Below are 20630 nucleotides of genomic sequence, written 5' to 3' on the forward strand. Positions count from 1 at the left end.
GTTCTGTACCCTGAGAACTATAAGGCACAGATGAAAGAAAATGGAAAGACATTCCATGCTCATGGATAGGAAGCACACATACTGGTGATATGTCTATACTGCCCAAAGCAATCTACACATTATGCAGTCCTCATCAAAATACCATCAGCGTTCTTCACATAGCTAGAACAAACAATCCTAAAATTTGTATGGAACCACAAAAGGCTCCAAATAGCCAAAGCAATCTTGAAAAAGAAAAGCAAAGCTGAAGGCATCACAATTCTGAACGTCAAGTTATAGTACAAAGCGGCAGTGATCAAAACAGCATGGTACTGGCATGAAAACAGACACAGAACAGAGATCAATGGAATAGAACACCCAGAAATGGACCCACAACCATATGGTCAAACTAATCTCCAACAAAGCAGAAAAGAATATCTGATGGAAAAAGTCTCTTCAACAAATGGTGCTGTGAAAACTGGACAGCAAACTGCAGAAAAAGGAAACCGGACCCATTCCTTACACCAGACACAAAAATAAATTCAAAATGGATACAAGACCTAAATGTGAGACAGAAAACCATGGAGAAGATAGACAACAACCTGTTAGACCTTGGCCGCAGCAACTTCTTACTCAACACGTCTCCGGAGGCAAGGGAAACAAAAGCAAAAATGAACTACTGGGGCCTCATCAAGATTAAAAAAAAACTTTCCTCACAGCTAAGGAAACAATCAGCAGAACTAAAAGGCAACCGAAGGAATGGGAGAAGGTATTTGCCAATACCTTCTAAAAAAGGGTTAGTATCCAAAATCTATAAAGAACTTATCAAACTCAACACCCAAAAATGAAATCAAACCAAAAAATGGGCAGAAGACAGGAACAGACATTGTGCCAAAGAAAGACATCCAGATGGCTAACGGACAATTGAAAAATTGCTCAACGTCACTCATCATCAGGGGAATGCAAATCGAAATTACAATGAGGTATCGCCTCAAACCTCTCAGAAGAATGGTTAAAATAAAAAACACAAGAGGGGTGCCCGGGAAGCTCAGTCAGTTAAGCCTCCAACTTCGGCTCAGGTCACAATCTCGCAGTTTGTGGGTTCAAGCCCCACATCAGCCTCTGTGCTGACAGCTCAGCGCCTGGAGCCTGCTTCGGATTCTGTGCCTCCCTCTCTCTCTCTGCCCCTCTCTTGCACTCTGTCTCTCTCTCTCCTCTCTCTCTCAAAAATAAACATTTAACTCTCTCTCTCTCTCTCTCTCTCTCTCCCTCTCTCTCTAAGAAACAACAGGTACTGGTGAGGATGTGGAGAGAGGAGAACTCCCTTGCACTGTTGGTGGGAACGCAAACTGGCACAACCACTCTGGAAAACAGTGTAGAGGTTCCTCAAAAAGTTAAAAAAGTTGCTTACAACCCAGCAACTGAACTACTAGGTACTTATCCAAAGAATACAAAAATGCTAATTCAAAGGGGCACATGCACCCCAATGTTGATAGCAACATTAGCTACACTAGCCGAACTATGGAAACAGCCCAAGTATCTATCCACTGATGAATGGATACAGAGGTGGTGTACACTGGAATATTATTCAGTCATAAAAAATAATGAAATCTTGCCATTGCAACAGCATTGGAGCGAGAGTGGATTTTTGCTAAGTGAAATAAGTCAGTCAGAGAAAGCCAAATACCATCCCATTTCACTCCTATGTGGAATTAAGAAACACAACTAAGGAGCAAAGGGGGAAAAAAAGAGAGAGGCAAACCAAGACACAGACTTTTAACTATAGAGAACGAACTGCTGGTCAACAGAAGGGAGGGGGGAGGGGGGATGGGCTCAAGAGGTGATGGGGATTAAGAAATGCAATATTGTGATGAGCACCGGGTGCTATACAGAAGTGTTGAATCACTAAATTCTGAGCCTAAAACTAATTATTACACTGCATGTTAACTAACTGGGGTTTAATTTAAAACTTAAGAGAGAGAGAGAGATTGTCAAACTGGAAAAAAAACAAAAACAAAACCAGACCCAATTATATGCTATCAAAGACGCTCTTTAGATTCAAAGATATAAGTAGGTTGCAAATAAAAGGATGGAACATAAAATAGCAACTATAAGAAAACTGGAGTGGTTACACTAATAACACCCAAAATAGCCTTTAAAAGACAAAAATGTTAAAGACGGACATTTTAGAATGATGTAACAATTACAAACTTATATGCACCTATTAACAAGTCCCAAAATACATGAAGCGAAAACTAATGGAAGAAAAGGGGAGAAATAGACAATTCAATTAATAACAGTGGGAGACAGCAATACCCCACTATCAACAATGAATGAAACAACCCGGCAGAAACAACAAAGAAAGAGAAGCCTTGAGTAACACTCCAAACCAACAGACGTGGAGAGAACCCCACCTAAGAGCAGTAAACAGACTTTCTTCTCAGTACATAGGAATCATTCTCCAGGACAGACCATATGTTAGGCTATAAAACAAGCCTCATTAAATTAACAAGAATTTCAAATCATACAAAGTAGGTTCTCTGACCACAATAAAAATTAGAAATCAGTAACAGAAGGAAATTTGGGGATTGACAAATACGTGGAAATTTAAAAACATACTCTTTTAAGTCTATTTATTTAAAGAAATTTTTTTAATGTTTATTTTTGAGAGAGAGAGACACACACACACACAGACTGTGAGCAGGGGAGGGGCAGAGAAAGGGAGGCACAGAATCCAAAGCAGGCTCCAGACTCTGAGCTATCAGCACAGAGCCGGGCCCGGGGCTCAAGCCCACGAACCGTGAGATCATGACCTGGGCCAAAGTAGGATATTTGACTGAGCCACCCAGGCATCCTAAGTTTATTTATTTGAGTGAGTGAGAGAGAGAGAGAGAGAGAGAGAGAGAGAGAGAACAAATGGGGGAGGGGCAGAGAGAGGGAGACAGAATCCTAAGCAGTCTCTGAGCTGTCAGCGCAGATCCCAACACAGAGCTCAAATTCATGGACTTGAAGATTACAACCTGAGCCAAAGTCCGATGCTTAATCGACGGAACCACCTAGGTGCCCCTAAAAAACATACTATTAAATAACCAATGGGTAAGAGAAGAAATCACAAGCAAAACTAGAAAACACTTTGAGGTGAATGAAAATGAAGTCACAATAAACCAAAACTTACAGGATGCAGTGAAGCAGTACTTAGAGGGAAATTCACAGCTGTCTATATTAAAAGAAGAAAGCTCACAAATCAATAATCTAAACTTCTACCTGAAGACACTGAAGAAAGACCAAACTAAATCCAAAGCAATCAGTAAGAAGAAAATAATAAAGACTAGAGCAGAAATTAACAGAACAAGAGAAAATCAACTGAAGCAAAAGTTGGTTCCATGAAAAGATCAATGAAACCAATAAACCTCTAGGTAGACCGATCAAGGAAAAAAAGATAGGAAAGATTTAGATTGCTAAAATCAGGAATGAAAGATGAGACACTACTACTACCTACTATACACCTTATAGAAATACAGAGGATTATAATATGATGTGGGCATGCAACGCTACTGAGCAATAAAAACCAACGAGCGACTGATACGGGCAATAATTTGGATGGATGGACTAGAAGTGAACGAAGCCAGTCCCCAAAGGTACATCCTCAAAATAAGTAGATTATAGAGACCAGATCAATGGTTGCAGGGACCTGGGGGCAGGAGTGTGGGGGTCACCCCGAGGGGGAAGTACATGGAAGCTCATTTGTGTTGATGCAATAGCTGTGAATCTTGAGTGCGAAGTGGGGTTACAGAAACCTATGCAGACGACGTCACAAAGACACACCAGTAGGTGAGCACATGACACAACTGCTGGAGTCCCAGTAAGGCCGCCAACGTATTGTGCCAATGTCAATTTCCTAGTCTTGACAATGGACTCTGGTTATGTAAAATGTCACCACGGGGGGGGGGGGGAGGCGGGGGAGGCGCACACGGGACCTCTTTGTACTATTTTTGCAACTTCTTGGAAGTCTGCAATTCTTGAAAAATAAGTTTAAAAAAATAACACAGGGGACATGTCACCATGGATGTGGGGACAGAAAGGTAGACGGTCACACGGACTGATCTTTGGGGCTGGGTGATAGGAACATACAGGTTCTGCATCCTATTCCGTCTACCTCTGCATGCGCTCAAATTCTCCATAATAAACAGCATTAAAGAAATGAATAAGTGAAAGCAACACAAGAATGGCCACCAACGGGGACCTTCTCCCCCCGGACTGACCCCCCCTCAAACGTTTCCATCAAGACTGCAGGCCCTCTGGTCTCCTGTGCTCCTTGAAACAACAGCCCAAGAGGCGACCAGGGCTGCCCGAGTGCTTTCACAACACAGACCCTAACGAGACAGGGGACAGTCCAAGCGCCACCTGGAATGATGACAGCAGTGCAAACAGCATCTGAGACCTGCCTGCGACGCACAGTCTCTAAAATGAGGCCTGCCCGGCGCCAGCATCTCGCTTCCCATAGAATTTCTCCTCCAGCCAAGGCAACGCGTCCCGCGGGGACTGGCCCCCCCGCCCACAAACCCTCATTCCAGAGCGGAAACCTGACCGGCTCGAGATGAGGGAATTTTTGCAAAGCCTTAGGAGACGTGCCTTCTGCAGGACGTTTCTCCGTTTCGAAGGCCCCATGTCCTTGCTCTTACACCAAGGTCCCCACTCTTTCTAAAAGAAAATTGAAAGGGGGGTCAACAGGGGCACCTGGGGGGCTCGGTAAGTCAAGCATCCGGCTCTTGGTTTTGGAGGTCATGATCTCACGGTTTGTGAGTTCAGGCCTAGCATCGGGCCCTGCACTGACAGCATGGAGCCTGCTTGGGATCCTCTCTCCCTCTCTCTCTCTGCCCCTCCGCGTTCCGAACAAATACATAAACCAAAACAAAGAAAAAGAGAACAGGAAAGGAAAGGAAGCCTGGCTGATACAACCAACAGGGCGAGATCACATGGCCCCGCCTTGCCCGGCCGTCCAGGGAGAAGCGAGAAGTGTCCCCAGAGCCGTGCACATGGGGCCCAGCATCCAAACAGAGACAGGCCCCCTGTGGAGACCCCGGCCAATAGCTCCATGTACCAACTTCCAACCACAACAATCCTCTCAGGTAGTTACCCTTACGTCACCTCTCACCAAGAAGGACGAGGAGGCCCAGAGAGGTTGAGTGACATGCCCAAGGTCACACAGCTGGGAGGGATGGTGGAGGCCGGGTTTGAAACGGAGCTGTTCCAACCTGGGAGTCAACCTGGTTCCTCTTTCCCACACACACCATCCCGCAAGACCAGTCCTCCATGCCGCCAGCCCAGACCACCTTCTTCTGAGCCACTGTCATGACTGGCCTGGATGACGGCTGGAGATCCGCCCCCCTCCCACACCAGCTTGTACCCCCGACTGCCACCAAAGGGGTCTCTGAAAACACACCGATCTCTGATTTCATCATCACCTCCCCAGGCCTCTCGCTGCCTGGAACGGCGTCTGGTTCGCTGCAGCCTAAGTGACAGGACTCTCGTTCGGGCCTCCGCGAACCCCAGGGCTTACTGCTGTCCCGCCAGCTCATCATGTCCCAGCTACACGGGATGCCTTCCAGTCCTCAAACATGCCAAGCTCATTTCCGCCTCAGGACCTTTGCACATACTATTTGTTCTTCCACTTGGGACTTCTTGTTCCAGATGTCCCCAGGGCTGGCACCTTCCAGTCATTCAGATCTCTGCCCAAGTGTCACCTCCTGGGAGAGGATTCCTTTCCATGCCTGTATTTCCCAGTCACATCGCTCCCTCACTTTGGCACGCAGGGGCCGTTTGTTCCCTCCTGGCTGCCCAGCCCCTCGCCTGGCACGGTAAGCTTGGAGATGTCTTGGAGACGGCTCCCAGAGGCTGAGCCTCTGCTTCCTTCTACAAAGTGGGGGCTGCTAGAGTCTGCTGGTCGTAAACACCGCAGCTCATATTTGGGGGCCAGGGGTAGGAGTCCCTGTGCTGAGTACTTTTTTTTTTTTTAATGATTATTTATTTATTTTTGAGAGCGAGAAAGCAAGCTGGGGAGAGAGAGGGAGAGGGCAGAAGGAGAATAGCAAGCAGGCCCTGCGCCAGCAGCACACAGCCCGATGCGGGCCTCGAACCCACGACCGCGAGATCATGACCTGAGCCGAAACCAAGAGTTGGACGCTTAACGGACTGAGCCCCTCAGGCGCCCCCGAGCACCTGTTAATGGATGTCACCTCGGGAGGAGAGCACGTGTGGCTGCCGCGGCCCAGAGAGGCTGTGCTGTTCACCCCTGGTCAGCGGCAGAGCAGGTCTGGGAGCTGGGGTCCCATTCTCGCTGCTGGCTCTAGACTCAAACCCAGTTGTGAGGACAAGATGCCGATCCCCCCCAAAACTCCCCTGGAGAGGTCTTCCCGACCGCCCGGACTACGTGGGGGCAGCTCCAGAGCCCTGCCCAGCCTCCCCCTCCTCAGGTCCCACGGTCACCACTGCCCCGGGCCAGCCTCACCAGACAGCCAGCAAGGCGGCGTGCACCTCGGGGGACCAGTCACAGCCGGGGAGCCTGTCTTCTATGTTGGGGGGCTATTCCACGTCCAGGGTGGGAATCCTGAATGCAGACCCATGGAGGCAAAGAACGGAGAGTTCTGGCAGTTTCTGGAGAACCCCTGGCAGGGCCCCCCCGTTTACCGCAGTCCCAGTCTGAGTTCTCAGAAACAGATCTGGCCTGGGGGGGGCGGAGTGGATGCCGTCACCGGCGAGGGGAGTACGGGGCTCTGTCAGGCCCAGGTCACCCGAGCAGCACCAAGGGCCTGGGGCAGCCCCATGCCCTGAGCGCACCCTCCAACCTCACGTCTCCCCGGTGCTGGGGACCAGGCCCTAGGCCCACATCCTGACCACGCTGAGCTCCGGGCCTCCCAGCAACCGGCCTGTGTGACAGGGCCCCTGCCTGTGGGTCGCAGGGCCACGTGGCCGGTCCCCACCAAGGATCCCCGCCTCCCCAGCTACTCCATCAGCCCTCAGGGTGAGGAGAACGTCCTATAATCCCCAAGCCGACCGCCGGACCCCAGGAGCACACAGAGGGACCCTGGCCACGTCCATGCTGACTGAACGCACACATCACACGCTCACAGGAACTACAGAGGCCCTTTCCCGTTTTGGTTTTGTGTCACTGGCGCGGCCGATTTTTATACGGCGAGGGTCCACTGCGGTGGAAATAAAGAGCCCCTCCAGGAGGCTTGTTAGGGGAACAGCCATTGTGACTCGGCTGACCCCAAAGCTTCCAGACCTTCTTTTGGCTAAAGGCCAAGTTAATTAATACAGGGAGAGCTGGGGCTTCTAGGAGCAGGTGCTTGGAACCCTGAGGCAGCAGCTCCTGGTACCCGGTGTCACAGCGGCCGCACCAAGGACGCCGGTGCCTGGCCAGGACAGCCGAGGGCCACAAAAATCTAGCCAAGAACTTTTCACACTCAGAGCCCATCTGCAAAACCCACCGGCTCACCCCGAGCCTCCCCCCGCCTCCCTCCTGCGGGCCTGAGCGGCTCCAAGTTCATAAAACCCCAAGTTCACTGGAGGAGAAAACCCAACAGGGCATGCGGACAAGGCCACAGGACTCCGAGTTCTGGCCTGGCTGCCTCGGGCCCAGCCTCCCCGGGGAAGAGCACCCATGCTTCCTGGTCTGTGACTCCCCGGCCAAGCCCTCCCACCTGCCCCATTCAAACAGAGAGGCTCCAGAGGGAGAAAGAACAAACTGATTTTCAAGGTGCCTTCTAATAACCTCGATTGTTTCTTAACTTCCTTCCCAGCACAAATACAGAACAGAGGTGTAAAAACCACAGGCTATTCTGGAATGGAAAGTGGTTTTAGATACCCCTGTACCAGGGGCACCTGGGTGGCTCAGTCGGTTAGGCGTTCGACTTCAGCTCAGGTCATGATCTCAGGGTTCGTGGGTTCAAGCCCTGTGTCGGGCTCTGTGCTGACAGCTCAGAGCCTGGAGCCTGTTTCAGATTCTGTGTCTCCCCCTATCTCTGCCCCTCCCCCACTCACAATCTGCCTCTGTCTCTCTCTCGAAAATAAACAAACATTTAAAAAAAGAAACTGCTGTTCAACACCTTGATTCACAGCAAGGAAAGGCGGAAGCGGAAGCCTGGGCAACATCTGTCATTGTGATCGCCTGCAGGCTCTCCCTGTGCCGGGTGTGCCTGAAATCAGGACGTCTGGGGCCGTCCTCGGCACCATGGGACACCGAGCAGAATCCCGGATGCCAAAAGCACCCCCACTCACGATGACTACGGATGTCACCAGGTGCCACCCAGTGTCCCCTGGGAGCCAGTTGCCCCCGGTGGGAACTATTTCCTTAACGGATTCTCATGTATGGACTCTGTTCATCTCAGCTCCCTGGAGGCGGAGACTTTCATGGTCATCCCCACTTTGGAGAGAAAGACACAGACCTAAAACAGGTAGAGGTCAGGTGCGTGGGGAACAAGCCCCCAGCCATCCTCCCCCCTCCACCATCCTGCCTGGAGACCTCAGGCCGTTTAAGACCGGCTGCAGCTCGGGGATGCTATTTCCAAGCTCTACTTGTAAGCGAGTCTGTGTCACGGGTTTTCCCACGGCCCAAGAAGCATTCCCAAGTTCCCGCAGCTCCTTCCCAGAAACGTCTTGAGCTCTAAGTTCACAGCCCCCCTGGCGCGGCCAGCATCCCTGCCACAAAGGCACTGCCCCGGGCTCAGGCTCCAGGACTCATCCGGGCTTCGTCAGCCTTCCCAGCTAGAACGAGGCTCTACACTCCCGTCAAAGATGAGGGACAGCATCACAAGGTGCACGGGCGGGATGGGGACCCCAGAGCCCGACACCCCAGAGTGAGGGCCAGCACTGCAGGCTGGGGACCTCAGCTTCTTCTACTTCCCCCGAGCACCCCAGAACAGGGCCCTCCAGGGGTCAGCCCCCGCCCTCCGGAGGCAGGCTGTCCTGACGTCCTCCTCCGCCTCCTCCTCCAAATGCTGGCTTGATTCCTACCTCCATGAAAGGCGCAGGACCTCCCCGGGACCGCAACCCCCGCCCCCAAGGGCTCTCCCTTGGCGGCACCCTGCCCGCAGAAGACCAATGCCCTCCCCTCTCCCCACTCAGTGGCCAGAGCCGGTCTGTGTTGGATCTGTCTGGTCTCTCCAGCTAGAGGCAGAAAGCTCCAGAAATTCTGATGGCCGGGGAAGGTGGGCAGGAACGGGAGGAGGGCGGAAGGGGTCAGTCTCCGCTACGCGCCAGGCACCCCCACGGCTGGCTCGGCTCACCCAGGGACTGGGGTCTCCCCAGGAACCGGCCTGAGTGTGAAATACACAAAGCACGTGGGAGACTCAGTCCCAACAACACAGAAACCAAAGGAGCGTAAAATAACTCGGGGACTGTTTGGATTGCGATTACACGTTGAAACGTTAACATTTGGGGGACGATAAGATCAATGAAAATACATTAATCACATTAATTTTGTTAGTTTCTGTGTACAGCACGAGGCAGGGGACCAACTGTGTCACCAGACATTCGCGTGGACCCGTGGGGTGTCTTCCCACGTGCGCTGCACTGGGGACACCCCGGCTCATCCATATCCTCCGCCAGAGGGACGGAGTCACCCACACACGGCCACGTGTCCTGTGCCCACAGGGAGGGCGCCGGCCTAGCGTGCAGGGGGAGGCGGGGCTCAGCCCTCCTGGGCCTCGCCCCCTGGAGAGCCCAGCTGTGTCCTGAATCCCCCGGCGGCGAGAGGGCGCCACTCACCACATGGGGCAGGAGCCGTGGCCTACTTGCAACTCCAGAGCTGGTGGGCTCCCCGGGGCGCTGGGAGGGCTATGGGGACACCGCGAACCCAGTCACTGCCGTCTAAGAGACACTCACTGGCCCGGAAGGCTGGGGTCAGGCAGCCCAGGAAAGGGAAGCGGCCCCAGGAGGCAGCTCCCTTTGAAAAGCCACTGGCCGGGGGGCGCCTGGGGGCTCAGTCGGTAAAGCGTCCAACTTGGGCTCACATCATGATCTCGCAGGTTGTGGGTCCGAGCCCCACATCAGGCTCTGTGCTGACAGCTCAGAGCCTGGAGCCTGCTTCCGATTCTGTCTCCCGCTCTCTCTGCCCCTCCCCAGCTTGTGCTCTGTCTCTGTCTCTCAGAAATAAATAAATAAACATTTAAAGAATAAACAAACGAAGCTTTGGAGCAGGCCCACTCAGGCACTGGACTATGCAGGGCCACACAGGCCAGCAGGAATCAGAACACCCCGTTCTGACTCAGGCCATGGTGGACGCCAGGCAGGGAGGTCCCAGTCCCACCGACCAGGAGGTGGTCCTACGGAACATGGGATATGGAGAAGCCGGGGTGGTGGGGCCAGGGCCCCGCGGCTCCACGCAGACCTGGGGAGGCCCTGCTCTGCGCCAGAAGGTCCCACAGGGGACCCCCTGGGCCAGCCTGGGCTGGAGGAGGAAGGCAGACAGGTGAGGACTCAGCACTGAACACTGTGGTCCGGAACCGTGCGCGCGAACTGCCTGAGCACCTCCTCCCGATGCACCGGGTTATCACGCCTGATGTACTAGAACTCTCTCATCTTCAAAACCTATCCCCAAACCCACAGGCCAGGCTTCCCCACATAGATGCTCAGTGAGAGAACCAGACGCAAAAGGCCACGTTTTGTGTGATTCCATTTATGAAAAATGTTCAGAAGGGGAGCATCCAGACAGGAGGGGGTTAGTGGCTGCCCAGGGGGCTGGGAGGTGGGGAGAGTGACTATGTAACAGGCACAGTTTCCTTTAGAGCTGATGAGAACGTTCTGGAATTTGATGGTTGTGACGGACACACGGCTCTATAAATGTTCTAAAAGCCAACGAACTGTCCACTGAAAAGGGGAAATGTTAATGGTATGTGAATAGCTCCGTAAAAATATATTTAAGGGGCACCTGGCTGGCTCAACAGGTACAACATGCAACTCTTAGGTCTTGGGGTCCTGAGTTCGAGCCCCACGTTGGGCAGAGTTTACTTAAAATTCACATATGTGTATTTATTACATATTTTAAAAAACACACAACAAGGCAGGAGTACTTTAGGAGGGGCTGCTCTAGAAAATTTGGGGTCTGGTCATCACACCAGAGCCAGTCGCTGGGCGGCTGTCCTGGGCCCTCCCTGGTGACCTGAATGGCTTTGGTCTTAAGACTCTAAGATCCTTGAGGGCAGAGCTGATGCCCCCACCCCCGTCTCTTAGCCCCTTGGACTTCTGGGCAAAGACACAAGAGTTAGGACCTGGGGGGCTCGGTCGGTTAGTGTCTGACTTCGGCTCAGGTCAGATCTCACAGCTCGTGGGTTCGAGCCCCGCGTCGGGCTCTATGCTGACAGCTCAGAGCCTGGAGCCTGTTTCAGATTCTGTGTCTCCCCCTCTCTCTGACCCTTCCCCATGCTTGCGCTTGCTCTCTCTCTCTCTCTCACAAATAAACACTAAGAAAATTAAAAAAAAAAAAAAAAGACACCTGAGAGACAGGTTTCACTGCCTCCCCTCCCAGGGCTCTACCCCCTTCAGGTCCCCCAGGCCACGGTCCCCACGCCGCTCTTCCCCTGCCTGCCAGCACTGCCCGTGAAGACAAGGCTCGGCTCACGTGGTGACTCTGTCATCTCCCTGGCCGCCACCCAGGCCGGCATACGCTGCCCCTGGCCTGAGCTTCCCTGGCCTGGTTTCCCTGTCATCTTGGCAGCTCGGCTCCCCCAGCCCCCCGGCCCCTCTGCCCTCCACCGTGGGCCACGACCCCCACGGGCAGGAGCCGCTGCTCAGCCGGCCGCCACGAGCAGCCGGCCGAGGACAAGCAGGGCTGACAGTACTGTCGCGCTCAACGGACGCCGCCAGACGCCCCCGGGCGCAGCCAGGGCTCCCACGGCCTGGCCAGGACCGTGAACGCGAGCCATGTGGTCAGCAGGCCGGGAGCCGCGGGTGAGAAGCCTTCCGTGGCGCTCGCTTCTGCAGCTTCGCCCCGCGGGGGGCCGGCTGCACCCGCAGCTCTCTTCTCTTCGGGGCCAGCAAGCCCCGGCCGCGCGCCCGCCCAGCACTAGTCCTCCCGCCCGCGGGGCCCCGCGGGGCTGCTCCCTGCGCGGAGTGGCCCGCGTCTCAACGAACGACACTGCCCTGGGAGGGGGGCGGGGTGCTGGGCCACGCTGGCGCCGTGGCTCCCACACGCTGGCCCCCAGGAAAGGAGCAAGGACAGGACGCCCCCTTTTCCAGAAGGGGGTCAGCTGAGCTAGCCTTGGAGGAGGAGCTGGAATAACGCAGCGAACCGAGAGTTTAAATTCCAGGGGCTTTACTCACACGCACGGGAGACACGAGCATCCTGTGAGCTCGTGACCAAGGTAATCAGGTCCCTGCAGCCACCAGCCTGGGCGAGGAAGCCCACGGCACCGAGGGCCAATGTGACGGGTGAGATTTTAGCAGAAACGGTGGCGGGCGGGGGCCGTGGGGATTTGAAGGGGCCAGCGGCGAAATGACGGAACCTTCCTGTCAGGCTGCCCGGCCAGGGTCCCCCCACTCGCTCGGGGGACCCACATGGAGGCCACACCAGCCGGGTCCCAGGCCACCATCTGGGAGGCCCCCAAACCCTGGGGCGTGCAGCCCATCTGCACCCCGCTCAGGGGCCAGGGGTCCGGGCCCACCGCTGTCGTCAGGCCGTCACTGCGCCCGCTGGTGGCTGCAGCCCCCGCCCCTCCTGCGCAAAACCCCACCAGCTCCTCCAAACCCGATTCGCTTCCCTCCACCTTCCCTCTCCCCAGAGCCCAGAGCGATCTCTCCAGAAGGTGCCATCAACTGGGGCGCAAGTCTGGACCCCCCCACCTAGAGACCCCCTCTTCGCCGCTCGCTGTGCTGGCTCAACTGAGACACGGAACTGTGATCACATGTCGGCAACCGGAGCCAAGTCCCCGGCTAGTTCTTGTTCTGATCTGTACCTGGGGACCCACGGGGGTGGGGGGCTTTCTGGCTGCTCGCTCTGTCCACTGAGCAAACACACGTGGGGCCTCCACCCCCTAGACTCACAGCCCGGGGCCGCGGGACGGCTCTGCGCCCGACTGCTGCTAAAAGGCACAGCCACCTTCATGCATCCTGCCCATCGGTGCCCTCGCATTCACGGGAACCACGGAGGCAGGGCAAGAAAAGAGGGGATGGAATCAAAGAAGGGAGCGACGGAGAGGCAAAGAAAGAAAAGAAAAAGAAGGACAAGCACCTGGGGAAAGCCAAGAAGCTCTGAGGAACCCTCCCCGGACTGTTTATCTCCATCAAGCACAGAAGGCAGGACTGCAGCTGGACGGCGCAGCCTCCCGACGAGACGAGTCGGAACAGTCGGGGAAGGTCCCAAATCGGAGACACTGAAGACGCCCTCGGGTCCAGAACCACACGACAGCCACTCTGCGGGCCCAGCCACCACGGCCGAGGGGAAAGGCAGGAAAAACCACAGCCACGCACAGTCCTGCACCGACACATGCCGTCTGGCGGCCACCTCGTTGTCCACTAGCCCCGCAAGGCTCAGTGTTCACACCCACGAAAGCCTCTCCTCAAGCGTGTCCCCGTGGAGACCCTGCAGCTGGGCGACGATAAGAACCACCTCCCAGGGCGCCTGGGGGGCTCAGTCGGTCACCCAGCTAACTCTGTCGGAGGTCATGATCGCACAGTTCGAGCCCCGCGTCGGGCTGTCTGCTGTCAGCATGGAGCCTGCTCCGGATCCTCTGTCCCCCTCTCTGCCTCTCCCCCCACTCGTGCTCTGTCTCTCAAAAATAAATAAAAACTTAAAAAAACAAAAACATAGGGCACCTAGGTGGCTCAGTCGGTTAAGCGTTCGACTTCGACTCAGGTCAAGAACTCATGGTTCGTGAGTTCAAACACCACAGAGGGGCGGACAGCTCGGAGCCTGGAGCTGCTTCAAGTTCTCTGTCTCCCTCTCTCTCTGCCCCTCCTCCACTCATGCTCTGCCTCTCTCTCAAAAACAAACATGAAAAAATGTTTTAATAAAAATAAAAACAAAAACACAAAACCACTGCCCAGGACACCGCCGTCCCTTCCCACGCGGGTGCTGCCGTGGGTAAAGAGGACGACGGGCCGGATGCTTACAAAACAAAGCAATTGGGAAATGTGTCTTCCTTTTTTTTTTTTTCTTGTAACATTTATTCATTTTTGAGAGACAGAGACTGCGTGAGCAGGGGAGAGGCAGAGAGAGAGGGAGACACAGAATCCGAAGCAGGCTCCAGGCTCTGAGTTAGCTGTCAGCACAGAGCCCGATGCGGGGCTCGAACCCACAAACCACGAGATCATGACCTGAGCCGAAGTCAGACACTTAACCGCGTCACCCAGGCGCCTCACACATCTTCCTTTTAAAGCCTCGGCCTCTGCCAGCCCCAAGCACACTCGTCAGGCCAAGAAGACTCCTTCCCAATCTGTTGAGACTATTTCTGCCCAATTTTCTGGGGTACAGTCCAAAAGGGGGGAGCACGAGGAGGTTGGGCATCGCAAATAGCAAAGTATTTGCCCCTGTTCACGGCTACTTTTTTCCCTTCCTTCACTAGGGTTGTTTTGGTGGATGGGATCGCGACATTTTCTGTATGTCCTGCAGCGCTGGTTTCCCTTGAAAGAATCCAAGACCCTTTTTTTAATATAGAGTCCAACTCTGAATGCTTTGATGTAAGAAAGATGGAAATTCATTCATTCGACAAAGGCGCATTAACCGAGCACCCACCATGGGCCAGGGAGACACGCGGCGGCTGAAACAGAGGTCACGTCTAAGTGCCGACCTCACACCCTGGCGCAGGGGCTCCCAGGCCACGGCCCACGGCTCAAACCCAGCTCGCAGCCTGTTTCTATACAGCCTCCGAGCTAACAATGGTTTTGACACTTCTGAACGATTAGGTGAGGGGAAAAAAAAAATCAAAAGAAGAAAAATAGTTCATCGCGTGAGAAGAGTATATGAAATTCACAATTCTGTGGTCATGAGTAAAGTTTTATTGGAAAACGGGCACACTCATTTATTTCCATGCTTTTGGGGGCACCTGGGTGGCTCAGTCAACTGGTTGAGCGTCCGACTTCGGCTCAGGTCATGATCTCACGGTTGGTGAGTTTGGGCCCCGCGTGGGCTCTGTGCTGACAGCTCAGAGCCTGGAGCTGCTTCGGATTCTGTGTCTCCCTCTCCCTCTGCTCCTCCCCCCACCCCATGCTCTGTCTCTGTCACTTTCTCTCTCAAAAATAAATACACATTAAAAAAATTATTTCCATATTTCCGTGCTACAGTGGCAGACAGGAGTAGCTGGGACAGAGACTAGCCTGTAAAGCAAAAACTGTCTACTCTCCAACCCTTCACAGGAGCTTCTGCCCTCCTGAATGAGACAATAAATATATCAATAGATTAATACGTATTTACAGTAGCGCTAAATGCAAAGATGAAAAGGCAGGATGGGGAGAGAGGGTGGTCGGAAGGGTGAGTTTTGGCCATGTGGTCAGGGATGGCCTCTGAGCAGAGACCTGAATGACAAGGAGCCAGCTGGCTAGAACAGTGTGGGAACAGCAAGTGCAAAGGCCCTGAAGCAGGACAGGGAAGAGCAGGAGGGAAGCTGGTTACAACTGAGGAAGCAGGCACAGGAGGGGGATGAGAAGGGGGAGGGCAGGGAGAACAGACAGACCACAGAGGACAGAGCAGGGAGGCCACGGGAAAGGGTCTCAAAGCTTTTCCAGGAACAACAGGAAGCTACCGGGGGGTTCTGAGGAGAGGAAGACCATTCTTAAAGCTTCCAGAAGCTCCCTGAAGGAGCAGCAGTGAAAACTGACAGTCCAGCAGGGATACATCTCTAACCAACAAGACCCTCAAAAACCAATTCAGCCAACAACAAAACCAATTTGCCAGGGCACCCACGCCTTACTAATGACGTGACACAAACCTTTCTAACATCATCGTGAAATCCATTTCAGTGTATATCTGAACTAGCATATTAACAGACCCACAACTTTGGGGACATTTCTGTTCAGGAGGAGGCGAGATTAATGAAGTGAGTCACCTTCAAGTCAACTCAGAGAGAACTGTTAAGCAGAATGCCAGGGAAGGGCACAGTGGGGGGCTGGGTGGGGGGCAGGAGAGGTGGAAGCCTGGGCGGGGCGCCCAGGGGCGCTGGTGAGGGTCCCTGGAAGACCCCTGCACCCTGCCTGTAGGGTGGCATGGGGGAGTCTGTGGGTGGGCACCTCTCCTGGAGTGAAAGTCACAGGCTGGGAAGGACCCGGAAGGCCAGGCTGAGGATGGCCAAGCACCCTTTGCAAACACAAGCCCCTCCCTACTCAAGGACGGAAGAGAGGAGGGGACAAAGGAAACCGGAACTTGAGGCAGATCAGGGTCATAACCAAGTATCAGGCTTGTGCAGGGTTCAAGGTTAAGTGACAGGCTCTCGCTCAGGGTGACTGTGTACCCCAGGGGACATCTGTGGTTGTCACACTGGGGGCAGCTCCTTGCATCAAATGGGTGGAGCCAGGGATGCTGCTCAGCCCCCTACAGTGCCCAGGACAGATCCATGGAGAACAACCCGATCAAAGGCAGACAGGGAGAGGGAGCCCCCGCGAGCGCGTCCAGCTCAGGGCTCCTGGCGCCACACAAAGCATTCAGTGCTCCTCATCCCCTCTGACCCCCACAATGACCTAGGAGGGGCTCTCACTGTACCCATTTTACAGATGAGAAATGCAAGGCCCACAGAAGGGAAGTGACTTGCTCCAGAGGAGGGATGTGAACGCAGGTCGCTCAGACTTGGAAGCCTCAGTGGGGACAGGAGTCCAGAGACTGCCAACAACAGCAGGTCAGAGGGAGTTCGGGTCTGTCACTCTCCTCTGCTGCCCAGCATCCTTGACCAGAAGCAGAGGCCCAGGGCCAGGCAGGCAGGAGCCGGGCACTGAGGCCCCACCCCCACGAGCAGCCCTGGGGCAAGTCTCTGGAGCAGAACCAGGACCCAGGGGGCTGCGGGAGAGGCACGGTGCTGACCAAGAGGGTTTGAGGGGCCCTCCGGTCGTGCCCTCTGCCAGAAGTTCATTTGCTCTCCACCCCTCCCCCCCTACTTTGTTCTCGAGCAAGTGACAGGTCACATGGCTCTGACCCACGCACACTTCCAGATCCCAGGAAGAAAGCCACCCAGAAAGGGTCATGAGCCAGAGCCTCTCAGCCCAACACCACACATCCCCTGGTCCTGCCTGCTCCCTGCCCCAGGCCCCCCGGATGGCGGGCTGCACCCCCCAGGACACCCACCTGTCCCTTCTCCCACTAACACCAAGACCCCCTGAAGTTAGGAATTCTCCATAACCTGCCCGCTGTCCCCGGTGTCAGATAGACCCCAGAACAGATGGCAGGGCCCCTCCGGGGCAGGGGGCGGGGCGCTGGCGGGCAGGGGGCGGGGCGCTGGAGGGCAGGGGCGAGAAACCAGCAGAGAAGGCTCGAAACGAGATGCAGAAGGACAGAGTGGACAGGGTCGGGGAAAGGGGCGTGGTGGGGGTGGGGACGGGTGCTGACCACCCCAGAGTCCAGAGAGCTCCCTGCTGGACGGCCCCGGGGACCCAGGGAAACTACAACAAAGGCGGGCGGGTCCTAAGTGACCCATCAGCAGCACCTTTCAACTCCAGTACTCAACGTCTCCTTAGCAGCCCACCCACAAAGAGGAAAGATCAGAAAACGCGAGGAAACCAACTGTACAGAGACCCCCACGTAGATCTATTTCAAGCCAACAACTACACACACAGCGCACGGGCGGGGACGGACACAGCGCCCGCATGCAGCCGCCGCGACACCTGGGCGGTGACGTCCCCCAGAGCAGGGCCGGCCGCCTAGCGGGGCCCCCAGCACAAGCGGAGGAACGCCGGGGGGTGGCCAAGCATCCAATCAGAAACACGGAAAGAGGGCCAGCGAGTTTCCGAAACCCTCGACTCAGATGATCACAAGTTGAGTGCGAGACGTTCCCACTCTGTCCTTGAGGTTCCAGAAAACAAACTGCAGAGAGGAGAGAGGCCGTCGGCTCTCCCAGAGGTGGCGAGAAAAGGCTGCCCAGCAAGTTGACAGACCCTCCTGAGCCTCATACGGAAGCTATTATTTGAGAATTAGGGGAGTCATTACCTCTCGGATGGCGGCGATAAAAGCCCAGAGAGTGATCTAATGAACCCGTTTTCACGGCTTTCTCCAGCCTGGAGACAGCCCCGTAAACGCTGTTGAGGCAGGGCCCCCAGCCTTAAATGCAGCCCAGCATCCTGGGACCCCAAGACAGAGCCAGCACCCAATGGGACCCAAGGGCACTGGCTGAATAAATGCCATTGACAGAAACACACGGAAAAGAACACACTCCGCACATGTTACAGCCTCACTGCATTCCATGGAACACGGCCACCTTCTCCCTAGTTTCCTAACTCGGCAAACAGTTCCCCAGGTGCGCCCGAATTAGGAACACAAAAGCGTCCTCCCGCAACCAAACAGCTGGGACACACCAAAGCCCGGTCCAGGCCTCCCGCACCCCCGGGGGGTGGGAGTGGGGGGGTGCCACAATCCCGTGTAAAGCCTTCCACCGCGCCCAGGTGGACACGAACTACCAACGCACCGGGTGTCACCGCGCCCACCGGGCACACACCCAGGCCCTCGCACATTCCCGGGGCAGGTCCCTTTCAGAATGCATCCGTGCCCCAGCTCCCACCGGGAAGGGACGAGATGGGACGGCCCGACGGGGTCGCCGCGGGAGCGACTCCACAATCTATTTCTACAGAGAAGGGGGGGGGGTCTTCGGGGTGGCGACGCGGCTCGGAGGGGGAGGCCCTGAGGGGGACGCGTCCGCAAGCTGCGAGGTGCATACCAAGTGGATACGGTTTTTAATTTAAAAAATCCCGACTGCACGCTTCTCTTCGGGGGCAAGCGTGGAAGCCGCGACGGCGCGGCGGGCTGCCCCGGGGCGGGGGCGGGGGGCAGCGGCGGCCTCCGCGGGGGCCGCCACCGGGCAGCGCCCCGGCGGCCCCAGCGGGGCGCGCAGAGCGGCGGACGCGCAGGCGGGCGCTGGCCGGGGCCTGGGATCGCCGGCGCTCGCGAGCTCTCCGTCTGTGCCTCTCTCCTCATTTTGTTTAATTATCAGGATTGTTGCGAATAATAAAGAGGGGCCCAGCCGGGCAGGGCCGGGCCGGGCCACCCACGCTGTCATCTTTTGTGCAGGGCCGGCAGGGACGCCCCGGCCCAGCCCCCGCGCGCCCCCGGCCCCGGCCCGGACGCCCCCGCCTCCCCGCCCCCGGGCCCGCCATTGTCCGGCCGCAGCCGCCCCCGCCCGAGGCCCCGCCGGGCGCCCACCCCCCCGCCACGGGCCGGGCGGTTAACGCCCCCAACCGCCTCGCGGGCCGGGACAAAGCGCGGCGGCCGCGGCTCGAGCAGGCCGCGCCCGAGGCCTGGGCCTCGAGTCCCGGGCGCCCGCCCGCAGCCCGGGGCGCGGCGCGGGGGCGGCGGCGGCGGCGGCGGCGGGGCCCGAGCTCGGACGCGGCGGCCGCCTCCCCGCGGGCTCACCTGAGGCGGCGCGCGCGGCCCGGTCCGGAGCAGCGGCGCGCGCTCCCCCGCCCTCGGCGTCGCACCCCCAGGCCCCGCTCGGGCCGGGCCCCGCTCGGTCGCTGGCAGCCGAGCCCTCCGCGAGCGCCCCGGGCGGGGCTTATGAGGCCGCGCGCCAGCTCCGCCCTGGCTGCCATTGGTCCCCGAGCCCACGCCCGCGCGCCCATTGGCTGGCGCTGACAGCTCCGCCCCTCCCCTCCGCCGGGCCCATCAACATCGCACGACCCGCCCCCCGCGCGCCTCGATTGGGCGGGCGCAGGCTCTGGTCTCGCCTCCCCATTGGCTTGCCGGCCGGGACACGCAGCGCCCACCCACGTGCCCGCTGACCGGCTCCGTTTTCATAGGCAACGGCGCACGCCAGTCGAGGCAGCCGCCACCAACCCGACGGTGGCTGGGCCTCGGATTGACAAGGACGCCTCGGGGACCGCCCAACGACCGCACCGGGGCAAGTGAGCATTGGCTTGCGGGGTGAGCCCGAGGCGCGGACTGGCTGAGGCGAATGCCAATCAGGGCCCGGGCCCCGCCCCGGTTATCAGGCAGCAACTGAGTACGTGAGACCCAGCACAACATCAGCACCAGGCCGGGGAAGTATGGGGAAGGGGTTCGAGACTCATGGCCGGAACTTGGACACAGAAGTTCCCCACTCCTTTAAATCCGGAGCTGGGAAACAGCTCCAGTGCAATCCATTTAAGCAGAAGAACTGTTGAAATGTAAAGTCCGGCAGCAAGCACCCCTCCTCTGGCCTCCAAAAGCCAAATTGTTTTCCATCACAATCAACAAACCTTTGCAGACCTGCAAGGCCCTCGGGGTAGTTAGGTGCGCTCCCCCCGAGTTCCCTAACACAAGACAGTCCCTAACATCAAGGTTCTCGAAGTTCAGTCGGGCCCCCACGCCTCACAGGGACCTCGCCGGGCCTCGGTTTCCCCCGTGAAGTGGATAGGGATGCTAACCGCTCCATCCACTGCCTGCCCGTCCCCCAGGGATGTTGCAAGAATCGAGTGGGGCCAGACACGCAGAGGGTTTGAGCGAGTGGCTTCTCCTGGGTGGGCTTACCACTGTCCTTGCTGTTACT

The 20630-nt window shown here is 56.5% G+C and overlaps 1 protein-coding gene across 3 annotated transcripts in view; it reads right to left on the bottom strand.

Moving 5' to 3' along the window:
• KDM4B (lysine demethylase 4B) overlaps positions 1–19601 on the bottom strand; it is a 125565-nt gene extending 105964 nt beyond the window's left edge. For all 3 annotated transcript variants that reach the window (XM_039247596.1, XM_039247594.1, XM_039247595.1), the window contains exon 1: positions 19520–19601. The gene's annotated coding sequence lies outside the window, so the exon portion shown is untranslated. The remainder of the gene's footprint in view (positions 1–19519) is intronic.
• Positions 19602–20630: the final 1029 nt, after the last annotated feature.

Source organism: Hyaena hyaena, unplaced genomic scaffold (genome assembly GCF_003009895.1).
Source record: "Hyaena hyaena isolate Hyena2069 unplaced genomic scaffold, ASM300989v1 scaffold_296, whole genome shotgun sequence".
Lineage (NCBI taxonomy): Eukaryota > Metazoa > Chordata > Mammalia > Carnivora > Hyaenidae > Hyaena > Hyaena hyaena.